We start from the raw sequence: 16324 nt of genomic DNA on the forward strand, positions 1-16324 counted from the left end.
TGGTGGATCAGCACCTAGAAAGGACCTCTACTGCCCTGAAAGACAGCCGAGACCAGGACAACTAGAGCCCCAGATACAGATCCCCTGTAAAGACCTTGTCTCAGAGGACCACCAGGACAAGACAACAGGAAACAGATGATTGGTCAGAGGAGAACTGGCCCCCCAACTGAGCCTGGTTTCTCCCAAGGTTTTTTTCTCCATTCTGTCACCGATGGAGTTTTCGGTTCCTTGCCGCTGTCGCCTCTGGCTTGCTTAGTTGGGGTCACTTCATCTACAGCGATATCATTGACTTGATTGCAAATAAATGCACAGACACTATTTAACTGAACAGATGACATCACTGAATTCAATGATGAACTGCCTTTAACTATCATTTTGCATTATTGACAAACTGTTTTCCTAATGAATGTTGTTCAGTTGCTTTGACGCAATGTATTTTGTTTAAAGCGCTATATAAATAAAGGTGACTTGACTTGACTTGACTGGACTTGCTGAGTTGAAGGGTCGAGGCGGAGTCTGGGACTCAGTGGCTGGAGGTGGAGACAAGGGATCCTCCAGCCATGATGCCGATGGTCAAGTCAAGTCAAGTCACCTTTATTTATATCGCGCTATAATGTAACAAGGGCTCATTCAAATACTGAGGTGCTAAACCATTCAGGGCTTTATAAGTAATAAGCAATTTTAAAAAATCTATACAATGTTTGATAGGGAGCCAGTGCAGTGTTGACAGAACTGGGCTAATGTGGTCATACTTCCTGGTTCTAGTAAGAAATCTAGCTGCTGCATTTCGGACTAGCTGTAGTTTTTTTATTAAGCGTGCAGAACAACCATCCAATAAAGCATTACAATAATCTGACCTTGAGGTCATAAACGTGTGGATTAGCATTTCTGCATTTGACCTTGAGAGCATAGGCTGTAATTTAGATATATTTTTGAGATGGAAAAATGCAGTTTTACAAATGCTAGAAATGTGGCTTTCTAAGGAAAGATTGCTATCAAATAGCACACCTAAATTCCTAACTGATGACGAATTGACAGAGCAGCCATCAAGTCTTAGACAGTGTTCTAGGTTATTACATGCAGAGTTTTTGGGTCATATAATTAACACCTCTGTTTTTTTTTCAAAATCTAGCAGTAAGAAATTACTTGTCATCCAGTTTTTTATATCCACGATGCATTCTGTTAGTTTTTCAAATTGGTATGTTTTGCCGGTCTGCGAAGAAATCTAGAGCTGAGTATCATCAGCATAACAGTGAAAGCTAACACCATGTTTCCTGATGATATCTCCCGAGGGTAACATATAGAGCGTGAAGAGTGATGGCCCTAGTTACTGAGCTTTGAGGTACTCCATACCAAACTTGTGATCAATATAATAACTCTTCATTCACTGCTACGAATTAATGGCGGTCATATAAGTACGATTTAAACCATGCTAATGCATTTCCATTAATGCCAACAAAGTCAATGCAAAACAATGTTGTGGTCAATAGTTTTGAACGTAGCACTAAGATCCAATAGAACTAATAGAGAGATACAACCACGATCAGATGATAAGAGCAGGTCATTTGTAACTCTATAAAAAGCAGTCTCAGTACTATAATACAGCCTAAATCCTGACTAGAAATCCTCACTGATACCGATGGTGAGTGGCAGACCTGCGGCTATGGCGATGGAGAACCATAGATGACAGGAGAAGGCAGGAGAGGCAGACATATCATTCAGGGCTGATAGAGAGTTCATATGAAGGCAGAAGAAGAGGGGGCATTTCTGCATATACAGTATATCCAGATTAGTCTCTGGCTCCGTGGCAATCCTCAGCTCTGTCGTCATCCATGGAGATGGCTCGTCGGTCACTGCGGGCTCTGGGTCTCTGTCAGCGGTGGGCTCAGGCTTCAGCTCTGCGCAGTGGGGAGATGTTGGGGCTGGTGTTGTGCGCGATGTCCACCGAAGGAAAAAACAAAACCCATGGAAAAATGCCATATTACTTGTTCACAGTCTGGTGTGGTAGAGAAACACGTAACGAGGAAGATGATGATACAAAGTCTTTAATAAGCCACATCGGGGTAATCCATAGGGAGAAGGCAGAAACACACTTACACATCGACGAGGTCAGACAAACAAACACTGAACTGAATGCAACTTATAAGGCAAACGTTAATGACAAGACACACCTGAACATAATGAAACAATAGTCCTTGTACACAGAACATATGGAGGGAAAACACAACATAATGAGTCCAGGGGTGTGACAACCTCGCCCCCACCTCAGGTACTCGGATCACATCTCTGTAATGCTAATTCCAGCATAGAGACCACTTATAAAACTCGCCAAACTATTTCAAAAACTCATCACAGTTTGACCAGGTGATGCTACCTCAACACTTCAGGACTCCTTTCAGTGCATAGACTGGAACATGTTTAAAGGGGCAGCCACCTGCAACAATCTCACAGACCTGAAAGGGTAACTGTGAGTGCTTATATCAAATAGTGCATTGATGATGTGACAGTAACCAAGTCCATCATCACATGTGCACGCCAAAAGCAGTGGATCACAGCAGAGGTTTGTGGTTTTTTTTAAAGACCAGTGATGAATCATTCAGATCAGGAGATAAAGCAACTCTCAACAGCAAGAGCCAATCTGTCCTGTGGCATCAAAAATGCAAAACAGTAATATGCTCAACAATCACTTCACAGACAGCAGAGACACACAAACCCTGTGGCAAGCCATTCAGACCATCACTGACTACAAGCGCTCACCACAGGCCTGTGATAATGACACAGTCCTCCCGGATGCACTCAATCACTTTTATTCATGGTTTGAAATGCAAAATGTCACACCTGCACAAAAACTGCCCATACCTCCCAACGACCATTCACTTTGTCTCCAGCCAACTTAAGGAAAACCCTAACTAGGATTAACCCATGCAAGACTGCGGTTCTTAATGACATTCCTGGCTATCTATTGAGAGACTGTACTGCACAACTGACATATGTCCTAACAGATAACACCTCGCTGAGCCAGGCAGTCGTCCCCACATATCTCAAATACACAACAATCAAACCGGTACCAAAAAAAATCACCTATGTCCTGTCTAAAAGACTACCGTCCCAAAGCACTGACTCCAATCATAATGAAGCGCTTTGAGAGGGAAGTCATGCACAACATAAAAATCAGTCTCCCCAACAAAACTCGATCCGCTCCAGTTTGCATACCATCTAAACCAATCTACCGACGATGCAATTTCCATCAACTTCAGCTCAGCATTCAACACAATAATACCACAACAGCTCATTAATAAACTAAACCTGCTGGGCCTAATCAATTCACTCTGTAATTTGATCCTGGAGTTTCTAGCTGGAGGCCTCTGTCAGTGTGATCAGCCAACTGCTCTTCATGCTGCTGACCTATTACTGCACTGCCAAGTTCAGCTCCAATAAGATCTTGAAGTTTTCTGGTGACACAACTGTGGTAGGACTCATCAGCAACAACACTGAAATACACTACAGAGAGAAAGTTGTGACATAAACTCCTCTTTGCCAGACAGACTCTTGAAGGTTCCACCAAGATTTGAACTCAGATCACTGGATTCAGAGTCCAGAGTGCTAACCGTTACACCATGTAACCATTGGCAATTGCCCTTCTGTATGGAGTCAAAATAATGCTGTATATATATGCAAAAAATAAGTTTTGCAAAAAAAATAAAGTTTTGCAAATGAAAATTAAATTATTTAGCTTTTTGCTGACAAAAATAAAGAATTGCAAAAGAAAAGAAAGAATCGGGAGAAAAAACTGAAGTGTTGCAAACAAAAATAAAGAATTGCAAAACATAAATGAAACAGCGCGAAAGCAATGATTTTGCAATACATATTTTCCATGGTCATATCTACGAATTTATTTGTAATGCTGCTTTTATTTTGCGTGTCAGTCTAGTTTGAGCGATACCGTTTTCCCTTTGTGCTTAATTTTTCTGCACGTCTCGCTTTGTGGCACTGTTTTGACGTGGGGGTGGAGTCAAGGGATGGGGGCGTGTACAACATGCCTCCCTGGAAGTGACGTCATCGGCCCGAGACGCAGCTCACTGATCCAGGTACTGTCATGATGAGCAGAGGCTTGCGAATGGATCAGTTCTTTTTATTCAATAACATTAAAACATTCATGTTTTCATTTTATTTACATTATTAATGTGTATTATTTATTTATATAAGTGTATTAGCAGTGTTTGCTAGTTTGCAAGTTAAAGAAGTTGTTATCATGAACATTTGCTTTTTTCTCTCTCGATGTGCACACTTTTATAGCATTAAAATGTGTATTGTTTAATTTGGTTAACTGCATGTGTATCAAAGGGAAAATGGTATCGCAAGCTCAAACTAAACTGACACGCAAAATAAAAGCAGGGTTGCAAATAAATTAGTAGATATGACCATGGAAAATATGTATTGCAAAATAATTGCTTTCGCGCTGTTAGATTTATGTTTTGCAATTATTTATTTTTGTTTGCAAAAAGCAAGATTATTTTCCTCAATACTTTAATTTTCATTTGCAAAACTTTATTTTATTTTGCAAAAATATTTTTTTGCGTATAATTATACCATTATTTTGTCTCCATACTTCTGTTTGCAGTGTAGAAATGACTCAATAGGAGACTCTTGCAAAAGACAACCAACCAGAAAGCATCAGAATGGTGTCCGAAAACCATTCCCGGCTCCCCTCTGGTGAAACCTGGGATTGAACCAGGGACCTTTAAATCTTCAGAGTAATGCTCTCCCAACTTTATAAACCAATAATGAGAAAAATGTCAAGGCAAAGGACATGAGGCTCCAGTCAACGCAAAAGGCTACTCTGCATCGCAGCCAACCTGAGCCATCTTAGACAATAAACCTCCTTCAGTGCAAGTGTGCGAATGCACCGAGCTAAGTGTTGTACAAAGTTTAAATTGCAGATGAGGAAGTAAGATGAAAAGTGAAAAGTCGGCATGAAAACGCAGCCTCAGTATTACTTGACAGTGGTGTATGATAGGCCCGAAAGATGGCAGAATTGACTGATACTTCCCAATAAGAAGCTCCAAATCAGGGTCATCCAGGATTTGAACCCAGGATGTCTCACACTCGAAACAAGAATCATACCCCTAGACCAACGAGCCACAGGTTTGTGCGCGGTGGAGGCCACTTTGCCACATATTTCTCTCTGATCGATGCTACGGTCGCTCTGACATCCTGCCTCTGCATTCATGACTGCACTCGGAGTAAACCCATGATCGCAACTGGGACCTTTAAATCTTCAGTGTAATGCTCTCCCAACCTTGTAAACCAATATTGAGAAAAACATCAAGGCAAAGGATACGAGGTGTCCAGTCAACCTCAAATGGGTACCCTGCATCGCAGCCAATATGAGCCATCTTAGACACACCCCTTCCTTTCAGTGCAAGCGCAAACCAACCGAGAGTTTTACAAAGTTTCAATTGCAGGGGAGGAACTAAGAACATGGAGATGTGGGGAAGAAAATATGGAGACGCAGTGTTACTTGACAATGGCGTATGATTGGCAGAGAGAAGGCAGAATTGACTGCTACTTCTCAATAAGATGCTCCAAAGTGGGCTCCTCTGGGATTTGAACCCAGAACATCTCGCACCCGAATTGAGAATCATACCCCAGACCAACGAGCCACTGTGTGCCCTTATAGGGGGTACCCTCAGCCATTTATTTCACAGTGATCGATTTCCAGATTCTACTCAAAAAAAGAAGCTGCAAAGCTGGCTCGTTCGGGATTTGAACTTGGGACCTCTTGCTCCCGTACAAAAAACCAAACAAAAAAAAAAACAGATGCTCCTGCAACTAGCAAATGCAAAACGAAGGCTCACAGGGCTGTGAAGCTATCCAAGAATCTCTTTTTTTGCAATATCTCCACTGGCTTGGCTTGCATTCCTAAATCAATGTTTATAAAAATGTCAAGGCAAAGGACACAAGGCTCCAGTCAACCACAAACGACTGCCCTGCTGCTCAGCCAATCTAAGCCATCTTAGAAACAACACCTCCTTTCAGTACAAGCGCACGTACCCATTGATCTAAATGTTGTACAAAGTTTAAATTGCAGATTAGGAACTAAGAAGAGCAGCGAGAAGTGGGCGTGAAAACATACAGACGCAGCCTTAAACTTAATTGACAGTGGCATATGATTGGCCCAGGGATGGCAGAATGGACTGAAACTGCTCAAAAAAATTTGCTCCAAAGAAAGAAGCAGGCTCATCCGGGATTTGAATCCTGGACCTCTCACACCCAAAGCAAGAATCATACCCCTAGACCAACGAGCCACAGGTCCTTGCGCAGTGGAGGCCACTTTGCCATGTATTTCACTCTGCTCGATGCTACTGTCGCTCCGACATCCTGCCTCTGTAGCTGGCAAGTGCAGAAAGAGGGCTCATGCAACTGCCCAGATTTCTGCTCAGCCAATCTAAGCCATTTTTGGAAATTTTTGTAAAGTGTTTTACAAAGTTTAAATTGCAGATGAGGAACTAAGAAGAGCAGCGAGAAGTGGGCGTGGAAACATGCAGATGCAGCCTTAGACTTAGCTTGCCCTGCCTTCATAGTATAATGTTGATTAAAATATCAACAACAAAATACATGAGCTGAATTTGACAACAGAAAGCTACATTACGGCACAAATAATGCTGATTTCGCTGAAGAGGAGCTGTCTGAGGTCTGTAATGCTTCTCTACAAAGTCAAAAGTCAAAGTCACCTTTATTTATGTAGCGCTTTAAACAAAATACATTGCGTCAAAGCAACTGAACAACATTAATTAGGAAAACAGTGTCAATAATGCAAAATGATAGTTAAAGGCAGTTCATCATTGAAGGTCAGGTGACATCAGTCTTCTCAATTTAGTTCAACGTTGTTCCTACTCAGTTAAATGTGAGTTCTAGAATGTTTGGAAACACTCACCATGTCAGATTCATGGTTAAAGGAGGCCACAGTAGCAATACCTTTTAAGACACACTGCCACAGAGAAAGTTGTGAGAAACCCTCATGTACCGCCTATTTGAGACCAGTACCCCTCTGAGTATGGAAAGTATAAAAAAAAAAAAAAAAAAATATTAAACGAAAATTATCATCCCCAGCCGGGCCAAACAAGCACTTAACGTGGTCCTACGGACTCCAAACTTTGCACGACATCTAGGGGGCCCCTGAGCGTCCACATAATTCGAATCAGCGCCGTTCTGAAATTAGAGGCCGTTCTGCGGGTTGAACACCAATCACCTGTGAAAATCAATGGGATAAGTTGCAAGTGTTAGCGGCTCCCGTTTGGCCCCCGGGAGTCCGAGGGCCCTCAAATCACACAGGGAGTTGCATCACTAGGTCTTCAATGAAATACCCAGGGAACTAGGTCGGGAGATGCCAAAAAATATTTTATTTGGTCGTCCATGCATCTCTCTGCCTTAAATAGAGGCCTATGTGAAAAGGGGCTTGAACGGCAGTTATGTTCTCATGGCTGGATGGGTTTGGGAAGTGACTAGAGCCATGAAACTCTGGGGCCCAATTTGGGGGCCCGTGATGGTACTCTGAGATACATTTCCAAGATGGAAATCCAAGGTGGGAATCCAAGATGGCGCCGCACATGGCTGCTCAGTGCTTGGCTCTCCAGTGTTTGTACTGTTTTTGTTCGTTTTTCCTGTTTTTTGTTTAACAAACACGATCAGTTTCACCAGGGATGAACTGCTGAACATTCGGCAGAACACACCACATGATATTTTTCCGGATTTCTATTATACAGACGTTTTACTGAACATTGTTATCGGAGGAGCAGCGGCGCTGATCAAGCGCTTCAGGACGCGCAGACGGGGAAAGCGAGCGGGAGCGCTCGTCAGACTCAGGAAGCGCGGATTTCGAACGCCGTTGCCTAGCATCCATCTCGCAAATCTCCGCTCTCTACCCAACAAAACGGACGAACTCCTTTTGCTCTCTCGGACAAATAAGGATTTCTCTCACTCTGCTGCTCTGTGTTTCACGGAAACCTGGCTGAATGACGCCATACCGGACAGCGCGCTCCATCTGCCGGACTTTCAGCTGTTTAGAGCGGATCGCGACGCAGAATCTACGGGGAAATCGCGCGGCGGCGGGACATGCTTTTACATCAATGAACGGTGGTGTACAGATGTAACTGTGTTAAAGAAGATGTGCTGTCCTGATCTAGAAACGCAGTTTATCAACTGCAAGCCGTTCTATTCGCCGCGGGAGTTTCACTCGCTCATTCTGGTCAGTGTTTACATTCCACCTCAAGCACATGTGAGCTCAGCTTTACAGAAACTCGCTGATCAGATCACAGACACAGAACAACAACACCCGGACTCTGTTTTAATCATTCTTGGGGACTTTAATAAAGCCAATCTCTCCCGTGAACTGCCAAAATACAGACAGCATGTTACCTGTCCCACCAGAGACAGTAATATACTGGATCACTGTTACACCACAATAAAGGATGCATATCACTCTGTTCCACGAGCAGCTTTGGGACGTTCTGATCACTGTCTGGTTCATCTTATACCGACCTACAAGCAGAAACTTAAATCTGCTAAACCTGTAGTAAAGACTGTGAAGAGATGGACCAGCGAAACAGAGCAGGATTTACAATCTTGTTTTGACATCACAGACTGGAGCGTTTTTGAAGCTGCTACCACCGATCTGGACGAACTCACAGAGACTGTAACATCCTATATTAGTTTCTGTGAGGATATATGCATTCCTACCAGGACTTATTTAACATTCAACAATGATAAGCCATGGTTTACAGTAAAACTCAGACACCTTCGTCAGGCCAAAGAGGATGCCTACAGAAATGGGGACAGGGTCTTGTACAATCAGGCCAGGAACACACTGAACAAAGAGATTAGAGCGGCTAAAAAGACCTATGCTAAAAAGTTGGAAGACCAGTTTACTTCCAACGACTCTACTTCAGTTTGGAGAGGACTGAGAGCCATCACAAACTACAAGACACCATCCCCTTGCACTGAGGCTAATCAACGACTTGCTAACGACCTGAATGAGTTTTATTGTAGATTTGAAACCCCCAACACCCACTCTGACCATCTCCCTACACAACCATTAACACCTCCTGCAATCCCCCTCTCCATACCTCCTGCTCTTCAAATCTGTGAAGATGATGTGCGCCAGGTCTTCAAGAAAAACAAAAGAAGAAAAGCACCAGGCCCAGATGGCGTTACACCAGCCTGTCTGAAAATCTGTGCTGACCAGCTGGCCCCCATCTTTTCACAGATCTTCAACAGATCTCTGGAGTTGTGTGAAGTGCCTTCCTGCTTCAAACGCTCAACCATAATCCCCATTCCAAAGAAACCCAAGATAACAGGACTTAACGACTACAGACCTGTGGCTCTAACGTCTGTCGTCATGAAGTCGTTTGAAAAACTGGTTCTGGCTTATCTGAAGGACATCACTGGACCCTTACTGGACCCCCTGCAGTTTGCGTACCGAGCAAACAGGTCCGTGGATGATGCAATCAACATGGCATTGCACTTCATCCTGCAACATCTGGACAAAACAGGGACTTATGTGAGGATCCTGTTTGTGGACTTTAGTTCGGCTTTCAACACCATCATCCCAACAACCCTCCAGACCAAACTGACCCAGCTCTCTGTTCCTAGCTCTATCTGTCAGTGGATCACCAGCTTTCTGACAGATAGGCAACAGTTAGTGAGACTGGGGAAATTCATGTCAAACAGCTGCTCCACCAACACTGGTGCCCCTCAGGGATGTGTTCTCTCCCCTCTGCTCTTCTCCCTGTACACCAACGACTGCACCTCTAAAGACCCCTCTGTCAAGCTCCTGAAGTTTGCAGACGACACTACAGTCATCGGCCTCATCCAGGACGGTGACGAGTCTGCTTACAGACAGGAGGTTGAGCAGCTGGCTGTCTGGTGCAGTCTTAACAACCTGGAGCTGAACACGCTCAAAACAGTGGAGATGACTGTGGACTTTAGGAGAAACCCCCCTGCACTTTCCCCACTCACCATCATGAACAGCACTGTGGCTGCAGTGGAGTCACTCAGATTCCTGGGAACCACCATCTCTCAGGACCTGAAGTGGGACAATCACATTGGCTCCATTGTGAAAAAAGCCCAACAAAGGTTGTACTTCCTTCGCCAGCTGAGGAAGTTTAACCTGCCACAGGAGCTGCTGAAACAGTTCTACTCAGCCGTCATTGAGTCAGTCCTGTGTACTTCAATTACTGTCTGGTTTGGTTCAGCTACAAAATCAGATATCAGAAGACTACAGAGAACTGTTCGGACTTCTGAAAGGATTATTGGTGCTCCCCTGCCCACCCTCCAAGAACTGTACACATCCAGAGTGAGGAAAAGGACTCAGAAAATCACTCTGGATCCCTCACATCCAAGTCACCCCATCTTTGAACTTTTGCCATCTGGCCGGCGCCTCAGAGCCGCAAATACAAGAACAGCAAGGCACAAGAATAGTTTCTTCCCCCAGGCAATCTACCTCATGAACAGTTAAATGTTTCCCACTTAATGGGAACAGTTAAATGTTTCCCTATTCCATTATCATTTATAGCACAATTGTTTATACACTTATTTATTTGCCAATTTGTAATTCTCCCGTAATTTTTTTTTTTTTTTTTTTTTTTTTTTTTTTTCCTGTGTGTTGTTGTGTGTCTGTTTACTGGAAGCTTATGTCACTAAAACAAATTCCTTGTATGCGCAAGCATACTTGGCAATAAAGCTCTTTCTGATTCTGATTTAGGGGCCCTGCGAACTTTTGACCCCTGTGTTGTTGCCCTTCCCATGTGCAACATGTACAATAGAAAATTCACTGGAGATTTGCGGTCATTGGGGTCTACACGGACACAGAACTCTGGGGGCTGCCCTGTTGGACCGTGACATAATATAAATGTCGTTTCGGGGCGATCGGACCTTCCCGTCTGCTTTTCATGAAACACCTGTGAAAACAAAAACATATGTTGCACATGTCACCGGGCCTCCTTCAGCCCCTGGGGGTCGGAGGATCCCAAAACATCACGAGTTGGTAGCGGGGGCCCCCCCCTGGACGACATATAGAGAGGACGAGCATCTAGCTCATACGCAAAGTCGTGTGTGCACTTTTTACAAGAATCTCTCACACAGGCCTTATCCTCACATAGCTTCTAAGACCCTCTTGAAAGATTTGGAGTGCTCAGATGTCAAAAGTTGGCTGAACTGCAGAAACGTGTGCTTAGAAGGTGTCTAGAACTCTGAAGCTCTGGATCGGGGGCCTGTGGAATAATACGTACCAAAATTTCGGGGCCCTGCGACCTTTCGACCCCTTTATTACAGACGTACCAGTGGCAATTGTTTTCAATAGAAACTTCACAGGTGGTTTGCGATCATTGCGGCCTTTTGGGGCCAAATGAGCATACACGGGCACGTAACTCTGGGGGCCATCCCGGGAGACCGTGATGTGACACATATGTCAATTTCGGGGCGAACTGCTGCTGTTAACGAATCAACTGTAAAAACTAATGGAAAAAGTCACACGTGCCCACGGCCCCCCTTTAGCCCTCGGGGGTCTGAAGGGCCCCAAACTTCACATGCTGGTAGCCTGGGGGCCCCAGAAGGATGTATTGATGAGATTGGAGTGCTCTGATGTCAAGAGGTGGCCGAACTGCAGAAACATATGGTTAGGAGTCAGTTAGAACTCTGAAACTCTGGATCCTGAATCGGGGGCCCCTGGACTACCACCATACCGGATTTTGAGGCCCTGCAAACTTTCGACCCCTGAGTATCTCATGAAAAGGCCTGGTTTTCATAAAAATGCATAGTCCATGGAATGCTAGCATAGGTCCCATCAAATAAGTTGCATGTGGGCACTTCCTGCATGATTTTTCAAAATCACAGTAAGTTCCTACGAGCAACCTATTTGACGGGACCTATGCAGGCGTTCTGTGGACAATACAGTAATGGTTCATATTTCATAACTACGGTGATTTTAATGAGTTAAACCTACAGTACAGTGCTCAGTGAGTTTGTGGTTTGATGTGCATTAGATCTCATGAAATGGCTTAGTTTGCATAAAAATGCATCGTCCACGGAACGCCTGCATAGAGCCCGTCAAAAAAGTTGCACGTGGGCACTTCCTGGTTGACTCGGTCAAAACACCTTTTAATAAGGTGCAAAAACCTGGGGGCTTTGAATGCTCGTTCATCACGCCCTCACGTACCACTTATTTGAAACCTGTACCCCTCTGAGTACGGCAAGTTTAAAAAATAAATCATAAAAAAATATTCATGGAAAATTATCATCCATGGCCGGGCCAAACGAGCACTTAACATGGTCCTATGGACTCCAAACTTTGCACGCCATCTAAGGGGCCCCCGAAGGTCCACATAATTCTAATCTGGGCTGTTCTGAATTTTTTTGGGCCGTTCTGCGATTGGTTGAACATCAATCACCTGTGAAAATAAATAGGATAAGATGCTCGTGTCAGCTGCTCCTGTTTGGCCCCCAGGGCCCCGAGGGCCCTCATATCGCACAGGGAGTTGTGTCACTAGGTCCTCTATGACATACCGTGGGGGCTAGGTCAGGAGATGCTGATTTTTCTGTTTTTCTGCTCCATACATCTCTATGTCTCAATAGAGCTCTGTGGGGGAAGGGCCTGCACAGCAGTAATGTTCTCCGGGCCTGACAGGTTTGGGAAGTATCTAAAGCCACGAAACTCTGGGGCCCAATTCAGGTGAATTTCAATACTCTGAGGTGAATTTAGGGGGCCCTGTGGCCTTTCGACCCCTGCATTATGGATGTACCAGTGGCAACTTGTTCAATACAAACTTCACAGGTGATTCACGGTCATAGGGGTCTTTTGGGGCCAATTGAGCAGACACGGACACCGACTCCAGGGGCTGACCCGGAGGATGGTGACATGATGTATATGTTGGTTTTGGGGCGATCTGACCTTCCAGTAAGCTCTTCACCAAACACCTGTGAAAACGAATGGAATAGGTTGCACGTGTTCATGGCCCCCCTTTGTGCTCTGGGGGTCCAAAGAGTCCCGAATTTTACATCCTGGTAGTGTGGGGGCCCCGGACGACATACCAAGTGGTTGAGCATCTGGCTCACACGCAAAATCGTGTTTGCACTTTTGACAAGAATCTCTCACACAGGCGTGTGTGAGAGATACACACACTACCTCACATAGCCTCTAAGACCCTCTTGCAATAATCAAAATGCTCTGATGAAATCAATATTTTGACTGCAGAGACACGTGCTCAGAAGTGTTCTAGAACTCTGAAACTCTAGATGCTGGATCGGGGGCAGCCGGACAGCCACCATTCACAGCTGATTCGTGGTCACAGGGGTCTTTTTGGGCCACATGAGCCCAAAGGCGATACGGGACTCCGGGGGCCTCCCCGGGGGAACGTGACATGATGCACATGTTGATTTCGGGGGAATCGGCCACTGGCCACGAAGCACCTGTTTAAAATTAAAGCTGCAGTCCGTAACTTTTGACGCTCTAGCGGTTAATAAACAGAACTGCTTGCGTCTTGCGGATGAACATTGTAGCCGGAGCTACTTCTCTCTGTTTATGTCTATGAAGAATCACAAAGGTACCGGGTTACTCCGCCACGGTACCCCTGAAGCAATCTAAAATAGTCTGAATATAAACACTTATTATAGATGTACCCTAGTGATTCAGGACAGGCTAAAAACACGGTTTGGAAAATGGATTCATGGTGTACTCGCTTATTATATACAATTTGTAAATCTTGAACACAAAAAAAGTTACGGACCACAGCTCTGATTGGTTGTTTCTTACAGGGAGCGGTAAATTTCTGCAAAAGGCAATAGGACCACTGGGAGGAGCCAGAGGAGCTTTATTTTTTTACAGATTATCTGTCTCATATTCTACTGTCAGGACATAATGACAGGTTTCACAAATACATTTTTACAAAAGTTACCTACTTCAGTTTTAATGGAACAAGTTGCACGTGTCACCAGCCCCCTTTCAGCCACCGGAGGTCTGAGGGGCGCCAAACTTAATGGAATGCGGTGCCATGACGCCCCCAACAACATCTTGAACATATCCAAAAAGTGAGTGCTGTCCCTCGACCCCTCATTGCGACCAATGGCAACTTTTTTTAATTGAAAAATTCCCACGAACTACCTAACTTCCCTTACTCCTTTAGTGGACTTTGCTATCCTAGGAACTACCAAAAGTCCAGCGTTTTGTGACCTTAGGGAGCGTGATGGATTGTAACCTGGTAGAAGGCTAGTTAGGTACACAGGAGCTAAACCATTTAGGGCCTTATAGGTAAGTAATGATAATGTGTAACTGATACGGAACTTAATAGGTTGCCAGGGCAGAGACTGTAAAATTGGGGTAATACTGTATGATCATATTTTCTTGACCTGGTAAGGACCCTAGTAACTGCATTTTGGACAACCTGTAGCTTTTTTATTGAAGATGCTGGACAACCACCAAGAAGTGCATTGGAATAGTCCAGTCTAGAGGTCATAAATGCATGCAAACTCAGGGCAGCAGAGGGAAAATGGCATAAATCAAAAGATCCATCAGACCAGAGTATGAATCAGTCTTTACTTTCCTCTTTCTCTGCTAAAGTCCATACTGCCAAATCTTCATATTTCCACAACAAGATCAACAGCGCTCCAGACACACATAACCTTTCCAAAACATTTAATTTTCTCCTCTGTCCCACTCTACCACTTCTCTAACAGCTGATGATTTTGCCACATTTTTCACAGACAAACGTCTCAAGTTACACATGTATCCATGATTCCCTTAGAATAGTCAACGAGATGCTGCATCCTCTGGAAGGCCCCAAGGGAATGCTGTGAGCGTGACCAGTGTCTGAAGCATGAATGAAAAAAAAAACGACAATGAACGACATTGGCAGGTGCAAGCCTATGACATAAGCAAATGAGTGACTGCAGGCATAAAAGGGCAAGTGTAGAATACGTCATCCTCTTTTTTTTGTCTGAGGAGACACAGGCATGAAACTGAGGCATGGCACAGGGACACAGCATCTCGTTCCCTATTCTCATAGGGATATGGTTATATGCGTAACCTGAGACATTCCTTTTCAAAAGGGAACTCCATGCTGTGTCCTCTGGAGGACGCTAGGAGAACAGCATGCCAATGCCGCAATGTTGAGGGATGAGTGCCCAGGTAACCGTTTCCCTAAGTCAAGACTTAAGGAACAGCATCCCTGCAAGTGAAACCGCTAGGCTTTACGGCAGGCTCAAGCTCAAATCATCATAGACTAACTCACCCACCAGAGTCTGGAGCTCTAAGAGTGGAGTTATCTCAGCATCACGACTCCATAAACCAAGAGGAGACCTAGCTACACTCAACGCCACAGGCAGGTAGTGAGGCTCTAATAGAAAGAGCCTACACTCACATTACTGCCTAAGCAGAGCTCTCTAAAGTGAGAGGAAACCTACCACGCTCAAACCCGGTAGGGGAGCTCTTAAGAGTGGAGGTCTTAGCATAACGACTCTCTGAAGCAAGAGGAGACCTGGCTACACTCAGCACCAGAGGCAGTTAGCAAAGCTCAAAGAAAGAGCCTACAACTCATATCACTACCCATAACAGAGCTCTGAAGAGTGGAGGCTTCAGCAGGATGACTCTCTTAAAAGAGAGGAAGCCTAGCACTCAACCCTATTAGAGAAACTCTTAAGAGTGGAGGCCTCAGTATGATGACTCTCTAAACTGAGAGGAGGCCTGACAGCACTTAGCGCTAAAGACAGTTAGCGAGGCTCACAAAAAGGAGCCTAAATTTTTTAGTACTACCTAAGCGGAGCTCTGGAGAGCAGAGGCTTCAGCAGTATGACTCTCCTGACAGAGAAAAAAGCAACCTGCTCACCATAACCTTCAAAACCTGTTTCAAAGTGTGTTAGTAGGGACACACTGGTTGAGTGAAGCCCAAGGTACTGGGTGTTAACCAATTCAGAGAAAGGGAATGAAGCTAATACACATAACCATTACCGTACAGGATTCCAGAAAGTGTGCAAAGGTGCTAGCGTGCACATTTACCACATGTGGATTTTAGAAAGTGCGAAAAGTGTTCAACATGCACACTTACCACTATGTGGATTTCAGAAAGTACACAGATGCTTAGTGTGTGTACTTAACTTCATCAGCATCAGCTCTGGGGAGCAGAGGCTTCAGCAGGATGACTCTCTAAATTTAGAGGAAACCTACCATGCTCAACACTGGTAGGGGAGCTCTTAAGAGTGGAGGTCTCAGCATAACGACTCTCTAAAGCGAGAGGAGTCCTGGCTACACTCGGCACCAGAGGCAGTTAGTGATGCT

This window comes from Carassius carassius, chromosome 44 (assembly GCF_963082965.1).
Source record: "Carassius carassius chromosome 44, fCarCar2.1, whole genome shotgun sequence".
Lineage (NCBI taxonomy): Eukaryota > Metazoa > Chordata > Actinopteri > Cypriniformes > Cyprinidae > Carassius > Carassius carassius.